We start from the raw sequence: 20,897 nt of genomic DNA, 5'->3' as shown, positions 1-20,897 counted from the left end.
ACCACGTGTGGGTGTGGACACCAGTGCGCCGCAAGGGATTGTGCGAAAAGCTTATAAATAGGTATTTTGGCCCGTACAGAGTCCTGCGCCGCCTTAACAGCATCAACTACACATCATAAACTACGGGGATCATAAGGTATGGGGATCGATACCCCGCACCTCCACCACCAGTGTCACGACCAGAGGAGCCGTGAAGGTAGGCGTCGGGAAGAACCCAAGACTGGGAGCCTTCTTTTAATTATCGAGCCAGGTTCCAGGACACAGAACAGAACAGCGCACCTCGAGAGCCCACTGCCGCTTCATCGTCATTTTCGACTCAGCGTGGAGGCCGCGCGGCGCGTTAGGCGCGTGGCAATATTTTGCTTTTATGTTCTTTCAAACTGTAGTTATCACTGCTGATTATATTCAACGAAAAGCGGAGAAGTTGGAAAAAGCCCTTTTTAGAGTACAGGAACAAGATTAATTATCGTGGCAAGGTTAAAACTAACCTGATATAGCCTGGCCAACTTTGCACGGCCTACTGTTCAGCCTAAGCAAGTTCAGCTCTTGCCGATGATAGCTGTTTCGCCCCATTCAACTTTTGGCCATGTGTATGCAGAATAGTGGTGCGCCAGACCTTCTTCACACCAGTCTGCAGCCAAGGCACTGTTATTAGGAACAGAAGGAATCCGTGATGATAAATATAATGCTTGTACCATATTCTACATTGCCAACTACAAAAAGGCTTCAATTCTGCTGTCACCCCATTTAACGCTATCAAAATTTTGTTATGCTGGCATTTTTGTAGGCACTATTAAGAGCGGAGCATGGAAGACTAAAACATCAGCTTCATGAGCTAAATAATGGTTTCAAAAGAAGTGGGATAGCCAGTATCGTCAAACACAGCGACCCAGAGAAGAGAAGAGAAAAGTGGGACAGGTAGAGCGTACTCATGGTTCTAGGAAACTGACGCACAACTCAAAAATCTGGATACCACTTCTCTGCTGCTTCATAGACATGTACACCAATGTAACACATGTTGACTGTGACCACGAACACTACGATAACACCAAAGTAAAGCCGTCCAGTCCCATCCGTGACTCAATAATGCAACCATTCAAGACATTTTAGTGACGTGAATGCAGGGGCAGATTCATGGGTGCAACCGGGGGGGGGGGGGTTGAAGGAGGGGAGTGGGGTGGATTAGAACCATGTATTCCTTGGATATATTTCATCTAAGAAATGAGGTTCAACATGGCTCTGTTATTTAATATTTTCCATCTGGAATCCTTTCCTTTTAATCAGTTTCTCCTAATTTCTCCTAGTGGAGCACAACCATATATCCTAATTAAGCTTTCTCAAAGACACCTCAAAAACAGCAAAGTCTTCAGTGGACGCTGGATATTGAACATATTAAGTGAGAGTACTCTGTTTCTGCTGCAAGCTCTTTGACAGGAATCCCACAGCAACCGCTCCGATATCCTTTATGTCGACGCGGCACAAAATTCTAAACCAGGACATTTCACGGCCGTCGCAGCCTATGAAGACGGCACAGTGGGGGCCGCCGCCACTATTCGAACTAATTCGCCTGCAGAGGCGGAAGGAGCCGCCATCGCACTTGCTCTGGCCCACTCCATCATTGACAAAAACATAACAGAAATTTGCACAGATTCACAGGCCGCGTACCGCCACTACCTAAAGGGCGTGGCGACTCCGGCAACACACCGTATTCTTACCACGGCCACCTCTCTCGACCGAACGGTTACTCTGTTGTGGGTCCCTGGGCATGCCTCGATCCCCGGTAATGAGCGCGTTCATGCGCTGGCCCGAGAACTCTCCTCCCGGACCCCGGGGGATCAGGCACCCAACCCTGCGCAAGAAGCCCCTTCGGTCCTCTCTACATATCACCAAATTACCACATTTTACAAATTGAGCCGCATGACACTGCCACCACCCCACAGTACCTTGTCGCCCTTATCCAGCGCCACATGGCGGCAATTACAGACAGGCTGCTTTATTTCACCCCACCGCCTCTCATGTTTTCATCCCACCTTTCCTCCTGATTGTAACACCTGTGGCGTGCCCAAATACACACTTTTCCATTACCTTTGGGAATGTCCTTCCCCAAAGGCAGTATCCCCCATCCCCAATCCCACCCATTCTTCCTGGGAGGCTGCTTTACGGACCGCTCAGCCCGCCGGCCAGAAATGGCTAGTGGATCGGGCTTTGCGTGAAGCACTAGCCCGTGGACTCCTGGACCAGTAGGGGACCACCCTGGAAGACTTTTTTTTTTGTAATAAAGTTGTTTCCATCCATCCCATGTAATCATCAGCTACCACCGGATAAAATGACTGGAGGCACATGGCACAGATTCTTAGAAGCCTCGAATATTTGACAAATCATTTCGCACCATATCAAGCTTGCACAGAGGCAAGTCTAAGAATGAAGCATAGCAAATGCATTGACAAGGAGCATGAACTCATCATCGCGCAAGCGAAGAAACTCTTCAAGAACGTCTTAGAGCCCCTGATCAAGATAAAAAGCATATATGGCATTTCATGGCTGTTCAGGCTGGCTTTTTGCAATCTGTGAGGAAGCAGCGCAAAAAAATATGATAACAGACTACACAGGAGGAGGACCACATGAACTGAAGCACTGAATGATCAACTTTTGTACAGTTTCCTGTCAGCACACACGCAATGTCAATCTGCCACGCAATGCCTGGTTTTAGTTATACAACACTTGTCTCAACATGTGTATCCTGGGTCTCCAGCAGTATTTTTAAGCATGAAATGCTTTTAGCTCCCGTTTTCGGCAGTGTGGTGACGTCACGCCGAGACCGAGAGCCATCATCCGGGCTCTGAAACGCGAACATCCGGGCACCGTACGAGACTTAACGAGATTTAACGAGACTCTCTAAGCCCTCCTACGGGACCGGCATACAAGCACCGGTTGTTCTCCAAACGAGTCACAAAAAATACTGCTGCCAGTGTCTTCTCAATGTTTATCAAGATATCAGTCGCGCTGTGCATTTTATAATGCACGGAATTTTAATTTCCGAATTCTAATAACGCGTGCAAAAAGCACATACATGCTACAATACACTTCGTTGTCATACGTGATCTGTTAGGGGCTTTGAGAGAAGGCCGCTTAGAGAAAGAGAACCCGCGTCTTCCGGGACCGCAGCCGAGCACCATAACCACTGAGCCACCGCGGCGGCCATTTGAGGAAAGGAAGTGCACATACCTTGCTCCCTGGGTCAGTGGACGTCTGAATCGCGCTTATAGGTACGTGGGGTGATATGAAAGAGATGTGGGCTGCAGGCATTGACAACTTTGTGCCAAAAACGCGGCGCTGAAGCCATAGGCCCTCGGCGTTCATTGCGCTCATTGGCGTTGGCGTTGACAACGTTTTACGCTCTGCGATAATTTTAAGGAAAGGAAGTGCGCATAACTGGCTCCCCGGGGTCAGTGGACAAATATACATTCTTGTCAGGCCTGCGTCTCGTCGTGTCCACGTACGCTTCTGCATCGCTCTGCATTTCATGCTTACTCTACTCTCGGTTACGGGTTGCCGAAATTCGTCATATATTACGGAGGAGAAGCACCATGCTACCAGTACCGCCCCACTAGGCAAGTGTGTTACGTCTGCTTCCAGCAAGGACACCGCTCCGACGTCTGCCCCACACCGAACATTATTGTGTGCGGACTGTGCGGAGTTTCAAACCCGCCCGACGACCACGAGTGTGTGCCCAAGTGCATAATCTGTGGCGAGGCACACCGGACCGGATCCAAGGAGTGCCGAGAGAGATTGAAAAAAGCAAGACCAAAACCCACAGGAGGCAGAGGACGGAGCGACCAACGCGGGCGACCACCCAAGCGATGGCTCAGCTCAGAGGGAGAGACATCGAGGAGCCGATCGAGGTCCAACTCCTTCCCGCCTCTACCACCAGCCGGCCCACAGGAGGGGGAGAAACAAGAGAAAAAGAAAAAGAAGAAGCTTTCCCAGACAAGCGGCGGCAAGGTGAGCTGGGCTTCTACCACTGATTCGCACTCGGTAGGAAAGGGTAGTGACATAAACAACACAAACAACAAAGACAGTCGTGTCACAGAACCGAAGGACGCGAACAGCGATGCGCTCAGACGCGAGCTAGAACTGGCTTGAAACAAACAAAACGAGCTCGAACGCAAAGTTGAGGAACTCACAAAAACACTAAAGGAACAACAGCGGGAACTCGACACGACAAAACGACAACCACAGGCATCGAACGAAGGAGACCTTGAAACACGAATGCAACAGATGATGCAGCAGATGATGCAGGATATGATGCAGCAAATCCAATCGCAAATTCAACAGATGCAAGTACAATTCCAAGGGCAAATCTCAGAGATCAGAAGCGCTTTTAGAAAGCAAGAACATACCGAAAACATTAGGGAAAGGGCGTACAACCGTCCAGCGTTAACAGCTTTCGCAAGCGAACAAGGCAACAGCAGTAACGCATAAACATGATCAATACGTATCGGCAAGAACAAGAATACTTAGATATTTGGCAATGGAACTGCAGAGGCTACCGCAAAAAGCAGGCCCTCTTAAAACAATATATAAACACACAACTCACACCTCCTGATGTAATTGCGCTCCAAGAGACCGGAATCAAGCCGACCTTACAAGGGTACGAGGTTTACGAGAGTCAAAACGAAGGTAAAGCGGCCGTCCTAGTCAGCAAAACCATTACCGCCATCAGGCACGATACCATCGCCGACACCGACGTTGAACACGCGCTTGTTGAACTTATTCCGAAAAAGCGAAAGGGACGCAGCACGTTCTTACTGAACGTGTACAGCCCGCCGAGACAAAGAAAAGCCAAACTCTTCGAACTGTTTTATGGAGCGCACAAGCTGGCCAAAGAAAATGCACTCATCATCGTAGGAGATTTCAACGCCATGGACAGGAGTTGGGGTTAGCAGAAACAAGACATCAAGGGAAGAACATTAGTGGAAGTAGCGGAATACTTTGGCTGCAGTCTAATCACAGATCCTGCGACCCCCACGAGAATCGGGAATAGCGTGAGCACGGACACATGCCCGGACCTCACCTTCGTAAGGAACAGCAGGGAGTCACAGTGGGAAAACATGATGGAAAATCTAGGCAGCGATCACTTTATCCTCCGGACACGAATAGCATCCGACACCATAAGACGACAGATTGGACAGGCGAAAATCACTGACTGGAACGCGTTTCGTGGGGCTTGCAACAAATCTGAAGGCGGTATCCAATAACTGGAGGAATGGAGCGGCATGCTGAGAGAAACGCGACAACGATGCACAAAAAGTCTAAGGAGAACGACAGCAACACCTGAAGTAGACGCCCACCTCCTCAGACTATGGGAAGCGAGACGCAGTCTCACCAAAAGATGGCGGAAGCAAAAACACAACAGGAAACTAAAACTAAAGATAGCAGAAATTACGGCAAAGGCGGAAGAATACGCGACGCAACTCGCGAAACAAAATTGGGACCAACTCAGCGACTCACTTAGGGGAACTCTAGGCACGGCCAGAACCTGGAATCTCTTAAGAGCACTAATCGATCCGACCAAAATAAAATCAGAAAACAATAAAGCCATCCACCGGTTCATCCACTCCTTCGAGGGATCAGACATCGCCCTACTGGAGAAGGCACGAGAAAAATGTTTCGGCGATCACAACCCCCCGCGATACCAAGGAACGTATCGAGGAGCCGAAAACGAGAAACTCGACCGCCCCATAACTGTGGAAGAGGTTTACGCGGCCATAAGAAACACCACCAGAAACACGGCAGCCGGAGCGGACAGAATCGACAACGCCCTAATCCGCAACCTGAGCGACGACCTCATACAAGAGCTCGTCACCTTTCTTAACAAACATTGGGAGGCGGAGACGGTTCCCGAAGATTGGAAACACGCCGAAGTAATAATGATACCTAAACCTGGTAGATAGATAGATAGATAGAACTTTTATTCACGTCAATTGCCAGACAACATAAATCAGGCCTACCAAAGCCTCAAAGGGCTTGAGTGGCAGCGCCTGGCAGACAGCTAACATTGGCAAAACAAAGGAAAATAGAGACGTTGCAATGAACTTTGCAAAAAAAGAAAATGGTCACCAAACAGAATGAAACAAATATATAACTATTACAACATCAAGAAAGATTACAGTGATTTGAAATTAATACAGTAAATAGCTGAAATAACTACGGGGCAGGAAGCAACACGGAGACATACCGCAAAGTTTTTTTCAGGGTGTATTTAGTTTTCATGCGGAGTACAGTAGGAGGCAAGCTATTGAAACAGGCAGGTACATAGTAATGACGTGTGCGCTTACCGTACCGGGTTGAGGAGCGAGGAATGCAGTAGCGGTATTTTGGTCTTAAATCCCGAGCAGGGACATATGGAACGGTGAACTGACTGTACCAGAAGTGTTTTAGCACAATAGTTTCTGTTAATAAAGAGTTAAAACTTGGAAGCTTTAGTCTTCTAAAAATATCAATGTCATTACCAATGGACAGGTCGTAAGCAATATTCTTTAGAAGCAAACGCAAAAGCGAATTCACCCTATGTTGCCAGCGAACCGTGCAGTGACCATAAACAGTAATTCCGTACCTAAGTACACTATAGGCTAGAGCATGTACAACACATTTACGGACAGAAAAAGGCATAAAATATCTAATGTTATACAGGACACACGATACAGCACGAAGCCTTTGGCAAACAAAAGAAAGGTGCGATTTCCAAGAGAGATCACTGTCGAAGGTCAGGCCAAGATATTTGACCGAATGCGCATATTCAACTGGTACACAGTTGCAATTAAGACAAGAGGAAGTATGCAAATAAACAAGGTCAGTTAATTCAACTTGTTTTAATGGGTTATGAAAACAGATCAGTTTTGTTTTAGAAGTATTAACATTAATAAGATTAAACTTAAACCAGTCCATGGCTTTAATAGCAGCTATCTGTAATGCTGTAACAGCATCAGTGTATTTCTTTGCACATGCAACAATAACAGTGTCATCAGCATACTGAAACAGCAAAGATGGCACACTGTTAGCAAGGTCGTTAACGTATAGATTGAATAATAAAGGACTTAATATAGAACCTTGCGGGACTCCAGAGGCAATTGCCGTGAAATCGCTATGGAATCTTGAAATCGACACATATTGGCGCCTATCTTGTAAAAAGTTAGTAAGCAGTTCCAAAAACGAACCTCAAAATCCCAGCGCAGAAAGTTTATCAAGCAAAAGAAAGAAAAGCTACAAATTGAAAACATCAGGCCTATATCACTCACGTCGTGCCTTGGCAAGCTTTACGAACGGGTTGTGACTTTCAGACTGCAAAATTATATGGAAGACAACGACTGTGTACCACATACCATGTTCGGCTTCAGAGCAAAGCTCTCGACGCAGGACGTTCTCCTCCAAATACAAGAAGATGTCCTGCGAAACGTACCTCGGACGGGAGAAAATGTCATAATGGCCCTGGACATCAAGGGGGCATTCGATAACGTCAGCCACGAAGCGATCCTTACGGGCCTAGACAACCTGGATTGCGGACGCAGAATCCACGGCTTCGTCAAAGCCTTCCTGTCCGATAGAACTGCCACCATCGGCATAGGAGACCTTCGATCGGAAAAAATTCGCACTCCAAACAAAGGAACACCCCAAGGGTCAGTTATCTCACCCCTACTCTTCAACATAGCTATGATAGGCCTAGCTCGAAAACTAGAGAACATCGAAGGCATCAGGCATGCAATGTATGCTGACGATATAACAGTCTGGACAAACACGCGCTGTCTCGGAGAGAAGGAAGAAAGGCTACAGCAAGCGGCCTCTTGTGGAGAGCAATACCTCGCAGAAAGAGGACTCTCATGCTCGACCGAGAAATCGGAACTGCTGAGAGTCTGGAGAGGCAAGCAAAACCGGACCGTCCCAACCAACGAGGACCTAAAACTCAACGTCTACATAGAAGGGACGCCCATACCCGAAAAGACAACAATAAGAATTTTGGGCATGTGGGTTCAATCCAACCAGCGCAGTACTCACACTTTTACCCTACTGAAAGCAACAACGCTACAAGTCGCACGCATGATCACCCGCATCACCAACAGGCGACATGGCATGCGTGAAGAAGACACACTAAAACTAGTCAGAAGCCTAGTAGTTAGTCGAATCACGTACAGCCTACCCTACCAGTGCCTCAACAAAAATGAAATACAACAAGCGGATGCCCTGCTACGCAAAGCGTATAAGACAGCGCTCCGACTACCACGCAACACGTCTACAGAAAAACTCATGGCCCTGGGATTACACAACACCTTTGAGGAGCTACGAGAGGCGCAGCTTGAGTCGCAAAAACTCAGGCTGTTGCAAACAACGACAGGAAGAGCACTCCTGCCGAGGCTCGGATACCGCGAGCAGATGCGAGAAATGTCGAGGACGGCAACGATCCCCGACGAGCTTCGCAAGACCCTCAAGGTAGCGCCAATACCAAAAAACATGGATCCCAACCTCCATCGAGGCAGAAGAGAAGCGAGGGCCGAATTCATCGAGAAAACACGCTCCTCAAGCCACGACCGTGTATACAGACGCGTCTTGGAGAGTGTGAACGGCCATGCTTCTTTCTCTGGAGGGTACTAGGGGTGCAGCTGGACGAGGGGGCGGCGAAGAACAGCGGTGAACGCGGCTTGCGAAACGCGTCGCCGCCCCACTTCTGACACCATGTGAACGGCCGGGAGGCAGGGAACAAAGTGTGTTTATTATCAGACAAGCGGCTGCTTATATAAGGACAGGTACAAGCATGAGCATGCGCACTTGGTACCGTAAGGGCACGTGTTAACATGACAGTGCGCATACTTACAGAGAGGAGGAGATACCAAAATCGCTGTAGCGGCGGTGGTCGATTCGTCTTTACGCGAAATGACCAGCGCGTCTCTCCGAGGCTGCACAGCTGCAGAGTCCGAGGAAGTAGCCGTTGCTCTAGCGGTGGCGGAGGGCTATAGAACCGGGCGGTCACTAACAATACTTACGGACTCTCAAACAGCCTGCCGAAATTACATGAATGGCAGGATAGGTCGTCACGCGCTCCGTATACTCCTCGCAGCGAGTGACAGAATTAAAAACCGGGAAGAACAAAACGACAAGATCCGACACAAAATTGTGTGGGTACCGGGGCACACGGGGGTGGCAGGGAACCGAGAGGCCGACAGGATAGCTCGAGGATACATTACTTTCCGAGCTTCCGACCAGACCGCGGAACTCGCGCCAGCACCCAGGGAATACTCGGCCATACTACAAAACTATAGAGGCAGAAGAATGCGATATCCCCCACCGCACAAATCTCTCAGCAGAGGGGAAGCTGTCACTTGGAGACAATTACAAACAGGCTCTTTCCCAAACCTACATATACTAAACAAAATGCACCCTACGATATACACGAACAAATGTCCCTGGTGCGACGAAAAACCTACACTATACCACATCACATGGGCCTGCCAAAACATAGACGTGGTCCCCAAAATACAAAACCCGAGTTCGGAGCAGTGGGAGACTCTGCTGTCCAGCGACCGCTGCGAAGACCAACAAGGTCTGGTACAGCGAGCTCAACGGGCGGCAGTGGCCAGCGGAGCCCTGGACTGAGGGCAACCGACCACTGATTAGAGGCGGACGACTTCGACAGAGAAGGCTCCTGGGGGTAGAACCAAGACGTCTCAGAAGATGCCCCCAAACCGCAGGAAAAACCATTAGTGTAAATAAAGTTATCCCTTCCTACGGGAGAGGCAGAGATTTTTATCTTTTGCTTTCACCACTTGGTTCAGGTTTTACACTTTTACCTCATTGTCAACTTTTATCACTTCTAACTTTTTAGCTTTTTGGCCTGTTACTTCCTGCCCTCTGAGCTCTTTATCTCTTCTCTGACTTGTAACCTTCAAGAGCATGTCTTAATTTTTCATTTGTTTTCATCGTGGCTTTTGGCGTGTTTCTTGTTGGCCATTATTCGCAACCTTTGGTTTTTTGCTACGTCATAGATACAGCTGCGCAAATTCTTGCTGGCCCATTCCCCGTCTTTTCCGCCTCAAAAAAAATATATCTACTTGCCATACTGTTTTTCTCTTGTTTTGGTATTCCGTGATACAAGCTCTCATATCAAATGGACCTTGCCTAGCTTTTGTCGTCGTGTATCCTGACAGCTAGGAAGGTGTACAAATAGCTGTTCCCGTTTTGGCAGTTCAGCATCCACGTTTCCGCCTTCTGTATAATTCTTTGCCCAACAGAAAGTATTGCTTTAACTTTTCACTGTAAACAATGAAAACTTTCTGCGATTACCTGAGCTTCTTGGTTATTACGATAAAGCCATGAAAGAGCATTTAGGTGTGTGCCAGATGTGGCAGATCACTATTGCAGCAAAATAAAATTAGAATAAAATATTTGACGTGATGGTGAAGAATGAGGTCAAGCATCTTACAGAACATTAAATGAATGAAGTGAGTGCTTTTTTGCCTCTGATGCCTCCCTTCTTGGCTAGCAACGTCATGAGTACTGGAAAAGGAATGTGTACTATGGTGACAAAGATACCTTGATGAAAAGTGCATTATGCTGTGCCATCAAATAAGTATTGTTTATTTTTCCCCGTAACACAAAAGCAAGTGCTTCTGGGGCACTGCAACAGCAACAATTGACTCTCTGGGATAAGTCGGGAGCTGACTCTATGCGACTCTTTCTTACCAAATAAGCACTTTATCGGTCCCTTCATTACTGGGATGTTGTTGCTGCCAGTTCTGTTTGAATAACTATATTAATCGTGCCATTTTGACGCCCATTCTATCTATGTACCTTGCACTGGTTGGTTTCTTAAAGAAATTTTAATCAGACATATAATATCCATGCTTTGCTCATGCATGCACTTTTAGAAGAGTAGCTGAAGGTGTCAGCATTTTCAGTTCATGTAACTAAACTCACCTTTCAGTGGTAAGCCTCTTTGCTTTTCTATATTTTAAACCGTACTATCTGCTTGCAAAGTTGGTGGTCCGTGACCTTCGGTGGCATTGTGGAGGCGACTTCCGGTTGCCGCATTGGTTTGCAGTATCCCTTCAGGCTACAGCCATCTAAGGGCACAGCTTGCGGTAATGTACTGTCAAGCACAATTTTGGTTTACAATTGGGCTTCCCTCTGAAAAATACCGAATGAAAAATTGCAACGTAAAAAAAGGCAATAGAAACAAAAGGAAATAATCAGAGGCTTTGCAAGTATGGGCCTCAGCAAGGGCTCACACAAGGTGCGGTAAGGTCGTCCCTGAGGCAACGTGATACTGCCAAAATTACCTGGAAATGTTGCAGAGGTTACACTTACTGAAAGGAGAAAATTAACAAAGTACGGAGGCTGGGGAACATTTTAAGGTGGTACTGATGAATCACTGTGTGCTTTGAGGGACTGTTCTGCTACTGTATACACCTGTGCATACAGACTAGGAAGCTACTGGTAAAGCGCTGTTTGGTAACTTAGTTAAATATGTGGTCCTTTACTCCATGCAAGGACACTAATATGAAAGCTCAAACTGCTCGAAATGAAAAGTTGCATGTCATTCAGAGATCTGCCCTCGGCCGTTGTTTATGAGACATTGGACGCATACCTAACAAACTTCCCTCTTTTCTGCATCTCTGGAGGCATGTGCATATATCATATAGTGTGAAAAAAATTTTCCCTTTCTTCTTCTTCTTTCGTCCTTCCCACAGCGCAACGTATCCAACACAAGCCTAGCTAAACTCTCCGCTTTTCTAATTTCCGCTTTTCTTTCGCTGAAGTGTCTAAAGATACACCTTACAGACTGTTCATTCTCACTGAGCGTACGGCGGATGTAGCTGCCGGCCCATGGCTAAATCACGTCCAACATGGTAGTGGATGCTGCCAGCCAGTGCACTGTTGCACTTTGCAACACTCTTCTCTGCGAAGCATTTGCAAGTTGCATGCCACATATTGTGACTTTTGAGGAGCTGCAAAGGGAAGTGTTCCCATTCTTATATCGACAGCTGTCATTCAGATGAGTTAAAACAAGCCCAGCTCTCCCAAAAAATCTCAGATATGTCTTCACACCCGGTTGCGCGCGCCTATAGCACTACCATCACTCGCACCAGTTCACATATGTAAGCAGCAAGCGACGCGGCGTGCACCAGCAGCTTGGTGCTTTCGCACTGGTCTTGTAGTCTGCCACTTCGTTCAGCTCATTATTTAAGCAAGTTATCACCAGCACTGAAGCACAGCAGGATGCTTGCTAGATCAAGCGCCTATGCTCTGCACAGCACGCATATCCCTAGATGCACCTATCCGTATTACATAAGAAATATAATGCTAGCTCTTTTTTATCAGCAGATATAATATTCATCTTTAAAATATTTATATTATGCCTCACAGCCATGGCAAAAGCAATAGTATAGCGAATTTATTTACAGCGTTGACCTAGGTGACGCAAAGACATATAGCCTTTGCGTCAAAATACGTACTGCCTTTGATCGTGCCATGCCTCGGGACCAAAGTTGAGGTTATTTATTAAAAAAAGGCGATAAAAACGGTCTAGAAAATTACAGGCCACTATCTGTACTATCTTTTTTTTCCGAGGGGCTAGAACGAATAATGCATCGACGTTACTACAATTTTCTACAGAAGCACTGTGTAATAGCTAACTGTCAGTATGGATTCACAAAGCATAGATGAACTGAGCATGCTCTGCTTGATCAAAAAGAATACATATTAAATAACTTCTAAGCTCGAAACCTCACCTTAGGCCTTTTGTAGACTTTAGCAAAGCGTTCGATACACTGAACCACGAAACTCTGTTTAAAAAACTCGATCATTACGGTATACGTGGCCACGCCCTCTGTCTCATTCAATCGTATTTCAGTGCTCGTTCCCAGTATGTTGCTTTAAATCACTGCTCTTCGGACTTGTTAGCTATCACAAACGGCGTGCCCCAGGGCAGCCTTCTGGGGCCGCTTCTATTCAACATATATATTAATGATGTAAGCAACGTCAGTAATTTAGTTAAGTACATCATATATGCTGACGACACCAGCCTGTTTTTGTCTTCACTTGACATCAAAGAACTAACTAACACCACAAATACAGTTTTGTCATCATTATCTGACTGGTCATCCTAGAACTCATTAAAAATAAACAAACTAAAAACTAAAGCATTATTATTCCATCCGAAAGGGCAGCATATAGGCAGTGCGCCTCCACTCTATTTCGACAACGCTCCCATTGGGTACGTGGAAGCCTTCACAATACTCGGAGTGGTATTTACCGCTACTGTGTCCTGGGACGCCCACGTAAGCCAAGTGTGCCTATCCCTTTCCAGATATATTGGGATAATTTAGCGGAATAAACATATTCTACCCGCCAAAACTAAGCTAAATCTGTACTATGCGTTCTTTTATTCTTATGTATCATATTGCTTCCTTGTATTGGGACAAACCACAGCATCCAACACCCAGAAGCTTCTAGTATTGCAGAAAAGAGAACTTCGCGTAATTGCTAATGTACCATATGATGCTCCTACACGTCCTATCTACATGCAATACAGAATAATACCCATAACAAGAATGTTCGATTATAGGTTTGCATCCTTCTGTAAAAAAATCACAGCCGAAGACGACACATTTCTTTTCTAGCATTGTGACACTTAAACGACATCGGACACCGTATACTACTGTGGCTTTTCCACACTAAGTTACATTCTTCAGAAATACTTGAACACGCCATTTTACGACACGTTGTGCGACATGTAGGTCTCGGCTATTCTGAATGTGTTTGCAAGCTAGGTCTCACAGTATGTGTAACCATCTATAGAACTTTATTGCACTGAACCGTAAATGTTGTGTAAAACCTTTATCCTGTTGTGCGGAAATACTACTTGTGCACGCAAATAAAAAGAGCTTCCTTCTATGCGTGTATTTACACGCCTTGTCTTTCAGTGTACCTTGTGTTCTGACAAGTGTATAAAGTAACCATCATAGTCGCTACCAAGCTGCTTCTTCGTAAGGATGGCGAGGCTTGTCAGCGGTCGTAATGACTGCTTTTTCCTTGCTGCCCTCAGTTTTTTTTTTCAAGAAAGCTAAAATAAAGTTATTGATTGATCTAAGCACACGAAGAACGTGGTCGTCAGTTAGGCTGCGCCGAAGAGAATCGCCAAACCTGGCCAAAAAAATTTGGCACAACACCGGAGCTACACTAGCACTAATACAAATGCCATTCTTTTGTACGTACTGTTTGCCTTCAAATTCAACAACTGCGTATGACAGGTAAAACACGAAGAACTTGATAAAAAGAGTCCGCATTCAGACCACTCGTATTCTGAAAAGCAATGGTACCAGACTGTTCGATGAGCTCGCACACCGTACACAACAGTTCAGCACGGGGTATAGTACGGAATAAGTCTTCTATGTCGACTGAGAACGCAGAGGTGGCACCAGGAATGCCCTCCTTCAGTTCATCAACTACGCTGCCGGAGTTTTGAACGACATATGGGTCATCCACCGGCAGCGTGTTCAACTGTCGCTGCAGAAATTTACCCACCAGCTTCTGCCAGGATCCTTTCTCGGTTACGACAGCCCTGAACGGATAATCGAGCTTGTGAGTTTTTACTGACAAGTTTGTTGACCGCTTTGTTGACCGCCTTCTCCAACCATGGCAGGTTGAAATCCTTGAGCAGGTCTGGAGCTTTCCGCCTCGGGCGTGGAAGTCTTTCCTTCGTTGGGACGAAGTTTTTTGACACCGTGTCAGCCGCCTTTTGAGCAAACTCACCTTTAGGCAGTACTACAAACCTACCCTTCTGTCAGACAGCATTAGGCTAAGGTCTAAGGTCATTGTCAACAAAGACCCTAGCCTACTGTTATCTGACGGAGGGTAGGTTTCTTGTACTGCCTAAAGGTGCGTTTGCTCAAAACGCGGCTGATGCGGTGTCAAAAAACTTTGTTCCAACGAAGGAAAGACTTCCACGCCCGAGGCGAAAAGCTTCAGACCTGCTCAAGGATTTCAACCTGCCATGGTTGGAGAAGGCGGTCAACAAAGCGGAGCGAGATAGGCTTGAGGTGTTCTTGTCAGTAAAAACTCACAAGCTCGATTATCCGTTCAGGGCTGTCGTAACCGAGAAAGGATCCTGGCGGAAGCTGGTGGGTAAATTTCTGCAGCGACAGTTGAACACGCTGCCGGTGGATGACCCATATGTCGTTCAATACTCCGGCAGCGTAGTTGATGAACTGAAGGAGGGCATTCCTGGTGCCACCTCTGCGTTCTCAGTCGACATAGAAGACTTATTCCATACCATACCCCATGCTGAACTGTTGTGTACGGTGTGCGAGCTCATCGAACAGTCTGGTACCATTGCTTTTCAGATACGAGTGGTCTGAATGTGGACTGTTTCAATGCGCTCTTGCTGTTTTACCTGTCGCCCGCTGTTGTTGAATTTCAAGGCAAAAAGCATGTACAAAAGAATGGCATTTGTATTGGGGCTAATGCAGATCAGGTGTTGTACCAAATATTTTGGTCAGGTTTGACAACTCTCTTCGACGCATCCTAACTGACGACCACGTTCTTGATTTGTTCAGATATGTTGACGATTTTTTAATAATTCTCAAGCTTGCATCTGGTGACTCGCTTCCAACCGTCGTCAGCAATGTGCTGCGTTTTTTCATGACTGAGCCAATGCAATGAATTTTACTCACGAAATGCCTAGTGACAATGCCATTCTGTTCCTAGGCTTAATGCTAACCTTTAACGAAGGTCGCATCTGCTGGAGCTACTCGCCCAGAACTAAGAAAGCGGTACTGCCTTATGTTTCTTCGCACTCCAAGCTGATAAAAAGAGTCATAGCTAGCCTTTGCCTACTCAATGCCTTGCAGAAGAGCTGACCACATGCAGTGAATGACAGCTTTCACCTGCAAGTCCGCCGCCTTAGTGACGTGAGTTATCCGGCTGACATGCTGACTGCAGTTGATGAGTCGATGCTGCAGAAAATTGAGCACCACCATAACACACGGGATTCCGGTAATGTTAGACGTGAGGGGGAGAAAGTAGAAGTGGTGCTCTATCTTCATGGTGTCTCGCCTAACCTAAAGAAAGCGGCACAACGGCACGGCGTGACGGTAGTCTTCTCTGCACCTTGTGAGATGTCTTGTTTATGTTCACGAATCGCGAAGGCCAGTGAGGGGAGGAAGTCCAACAGCTGCACTGTGAAGCATGCCAACAAGTTCATTGCTTGTTCGACTCGTGTCGTTTGCAAGTTACCCCTGTCACGTGGTAGGGTGTACACGGGCCAAACTGGCAGATGTGTTAATGGCCGGGAACGCGAACATAATTCCCTGAAAAATCTGTCTGATCAAAATAATTTGCCACGTAACTGCAGGAGTTGTGAAAACTGGAGTTGTAAAAAAGGACAGTTTTCCAATCTCGCGCGGTCGGTAGCTCATTCTGATGCTAATTACTTTTCTGACACTCAATATATAATATTAAACGTCTGCTGACTTTCTACTTTCATCAGAATACATCGTCCCTTAATGTTCATCGGAATCAGCCTAACGGCTCAAAAGCTGACACTTCAGCATCACGTCCTCCCATAAAACCATACACTAACGTACAAGAATCTTTTCGTGTAAACTCACAACCATAGTTGATTGCAAATTTCCAAATCAAGGAAGAATAGTGCACGATAGGAAGTGCAGCTTGCATAGATTAGTATAAAAAGTCCAAGGCATTTGCGCTGTCCTAGAAGTTTCATGAAAGCGACATCTGGACGGTCGCGTTCTGAATGCTTGCGAGCCTACAACTATGACACGCGTATTCAACAAGCCCAGAAGAACAGACAGAAGAAGCTTTTCCCAAAGGGTGATAATCGGTGAACGCTGTACGTTTGCAGGAGCCCTGTTCTTTGGGGCTTGTGACGGCGCGAGGTCTCGTTGTGTCTGCGCGTGCCACGAAGCCCAGTTGCAGCAGCGGCATGCAGGGCTGCCGCTAAGGCCTTTATCAAGCAGGACAAAGAGAGCAATAGGCGGAGACGCGAGAAACCGGAGGTGTAGGGCGCCATTGCCTTGGTTGGAAGAAAAGGGCAGGACGGCAGGAAAACAACTGTATTGCGCGCGAACGAGTTGCTGCATTTCGTGCACTGAGATCACTCCTGAAAGATACATATTGAGAAAAAACAGCGCTTGCAGACAAAGGACCAGAACAAGAAGGACACACAACTGCTCTGCTTTTTCTCAAGATGTACCCCAACCAACTCGCCCAGCAACACACCTTGCTCCTGAAAGGTGACAGTAACCGCCACAGCTTCCAAAGAATTCCAAACTGTGGGAATAATCCTTTTTATATACTGCGCTTAATTGTGAGCGCTTTGCATATTGCGAAGCATGCTTGCCTTTACCTTGTAGGTGTAGGCAGCGGAGTAATATAATACCATAAAACAATACCATTACATGTCTTCAGATTGCAACGAATTGATGCGAATGACGGTACCCCGGCTCTTTTTATCGACGAGGAAAAGGGATTGCAGCCATGCGTCCAGATCTAAACTAAAACAAAGCAGCTCTTTAGCCGGAAGTGTTGCTGATCTAACTAGGCGAAATGTACTGATAGACATACGGGAGGTTGTCGAGCAATGCACCTATCTCCGATACCACATACACGCGAGAAAGGTTTGGGGCCCCTATCATGGTTTCAAGGGAGATAATGGGCACCTGGATAGAGGATTTGTCGCTTGCATTTGGAGATTCGGAAGTAGTCTTTTCGCATGGAGCTGGTCATTTTGCTGTATACGTGCAACTCGAATGATCGTGCACATACCACGGACAGGGACCCACTGTGCTGTCCACAAACTTTTTGAGCAGAACGCGAGTTTAGTGCTGTTCAGGCAATGCTGGTACTATCGGACGTCAGTAGGAGCAACGCCTGATGCGTTGCTGGTCTTCGTCTTCAACCAGGGCTGTGGTCAGCGTGATGCGAAAGCCGCCAGACATTGCGCCTACATTTGGGGGCAACGGTAAATTGGTTTTTGAGTAAAGGAAATGTATCTGTCTCGCATATCTCGGTGGACACCTGAACCTCGCCGTAACGGGAAGGGAGGAAGATGGGAGTGAATGAAGACACCGTATTAACTAGGCGCGCGTTTGTTCATTCCAAGCTATCGAGCTGGCATGGCGGAGTGGTAGCGTGCTCGTCTCGCAGTCCGGAGACCCGGGTTCGACTCCCCAACTTGACCAATATCCTCCTCGGTTTTATTTATTTAACTGGTCTGACAATAAAGGTTAATTAAACTCAGTCCGACTTGGAGCATCACTATACGTTCCCTTTAATTGGTTGCATAGTTGCTAGGCAAAGTACAATTGGCCCCGTTTGAAATTCGCGCACTGTGACGTCACGACCATTTCAACCAACTGAAAAGCGTGACATTTCTGTCGACAACTCTTGCTTACAGCGATGAGGCAATAAAGGCTTCCGCCTTAAAATATGAAAAATACAGCTGCACGGCGCCCCACATGCCGGCCCAATGATTGTATCTATTAATAATGTGTGACACAGATAAATCAATGATTACTGAGCAGTGATGACACTATCCGAGAGACGGCATTACGGGCAGCAACACTGCGTAAAGACTCAGTGAAGAAGTATCAAAATGAGGCGAGTATTGAAATAAGCGTTATTGTTTTTGTATAACAATGAAAAGCCATTGCAATACTTCATACATCAGAGCAGTCCACAAACACTGATGACGGGCAGAATATGGGAAACTAAGCATGCAGCTTTCTCTTCAGAAGCGTTGACTTCGCCGGTGAAGCTGCCACAGATCAGCGACCATCGTAGTCGCGTTCATAGCTGATATTGTTGCAGCACTTGTTGGGCACTCGTTAGTCTCAGCTGTGGCAAAGAGCGCTAGGAGACGAAAACGGGGGAAGTGCACCGGCACGCTGCAAAATAACAATGTCGGTCTATTTGCAGCTCATGACTGGCCAGTCTGTGTAGCCGTCATTTTGACTACCGAATAAAGATTTGCTCATGAAATGGTAAATGCAGTTATCATGTTTTTTAATATGTCTAAAATCATGAAAGGGAAATAACTAGAAGACTAAGAAAGGGGTGGAGCGCTTATGGCAGGTTTTCTCGGATCATGAATAGCAGTTTACCCATATCCCTCAAGAGAAGAGTATGCAACAGCTGTATCTTACCGGTACTCACGCATGCGCCGCTGCAGTGCGCCACTGCAGTGGGATTGCAGGTGCTGCCACCTGTGGAACTTGTGAGATCCCCCTTCCACGCACACACACGCACACACACGCACGCACACGCGCACACACACGCATGCACGCGGACACAAACGCACGTGCGCACACACACACAGACGGGTTTTTGCTGCATGAGGGAAGTAAGGCTTACGTCTTAATAAATAAGCAGTAGACAAACAATTTGGGGGGCACACAAACTCCCTCCATAAGGGTATGACGAGAAAGCCTTAATGGTTCCCGTCAGTGACTCCACTTTACCTCCAAAGGGAGTTATTACAGGTTAATCTACAATGGAACTGGGCACCTCAGTTGACTGCGCTTTCCGCACTATGCCACTTTTTGGCAGTGCGCAGAAACACCATCATGAAAAGATGCAAATTGGGAACCGGATTTCTCGAAAGGAACGCTCTCGGCATGCCAGGCACCTTCGACATGTGAAGCTCCACAAAAAAAAAACAGCAACACTGGTAGCAAGAAATGTTTTTGAGAGCTCACACGAGCAGTTATAGAGCGCCTATGAGATATGGAATTGCGCGGGGACTGGCTCGGCACTGCATGATACCCTTTCAAACTGCCGTCCAGGCAGAACAGTTGCTCTCAGAAAGCGCTAAGAACAAGCTGTGTGCTCCGTTTCAATGCAATAAAAACGTAAAGCATCTTGAACGCTAGACATAAAAGTGTTTTTTAAGAAAACCAAGACGCTCAATTTTCACGGCTAAGGTGCCAAGGTCCGGTGTTAGGATCAGTGGCTGAATCGGCTTTTCAAAAATCTTATATGTGCTGCTTCTTCCGTGGTTGCAAATTTTAATTAATTTGCGGTGTTCAACGAATGCCAGTAAAGATTGTGTAGGGATGCTAGCCATTTGTCGGAACTGGAATACAGGCATTAATAGCAAGGTAATTAATGGACACCGGCGGGCATGAGACCCTGTTTGAATGCCTTATTTTCTCTCCTCGCTGGACTAATCAGCTCTGGGTCCCCCTCCTACGGCCTGTGCTTGCACTTTTCTCTTCGTGTGTGAGTTTATTAATGCGGAAAACCTGGCGCCGCCCAAAAAGTGTCGCAGTTACAAAACTCGCGATTGGTCGTAACGGTGTGATGTCAGCAAACGCAGAAAAGTACCAGTAATATTCAGTTCTAGAATAACCTGTAGACAATGGAATCAGGACGTTAATTAGACAGGCAGTAGTGCACAGCACCGGGTCATCTCGCCTGTAACACAAGATGTAGTAAAGAAAGCCTTAGGAGCAATGCGAAGGGGGAAAACTGCTGGTGAGAATCAGATAACAGCAGATGTGATGAAGGACGGTGGTTAGATAGTTCTGGAAAGACTGGCCATCCTGTATACGCAGTGCACTATGACCTCGAGCATACCGGAACTTTGGAAGAATGCTAATATCTTCCTAATCCATCAGAAAGGGACGTCAAGGACTTGAAAAATTACTGACCGATCAGCTTACTGTCACTTGCCTAAGCGGTGTTTCTAAGCTAACGCACAAAACACACAGCACAAACGTCACTCAATTCTTCAATTTCTGGAAAACAAGCTTCCAGGTCAACTAAAACAGAAATGTTATCTGCCGCTCGTAATCTTTAACAAAGGTAACGTATGGTTTGACATCCCT

This window comes from Amblyomma mixtum, chromosome 5 (assembly GCF_055824585.1).
Source record: "Amblyomma mixtum isolate Tamu chromosome 5, ASM5582458v1, whole genome shotgun sequence".
Taxonomy (NCBI): Eukaryota; Metazoa; Arthropoda; class Arachnida; order Ixodida; family Ixodidae; genus Amblyomma; species Amblyomma mixtum.
The sequence above is the reverse complement of the archived record's forward strand: the minus strand, read 5'-3'. Positions refer to the sequence as shown.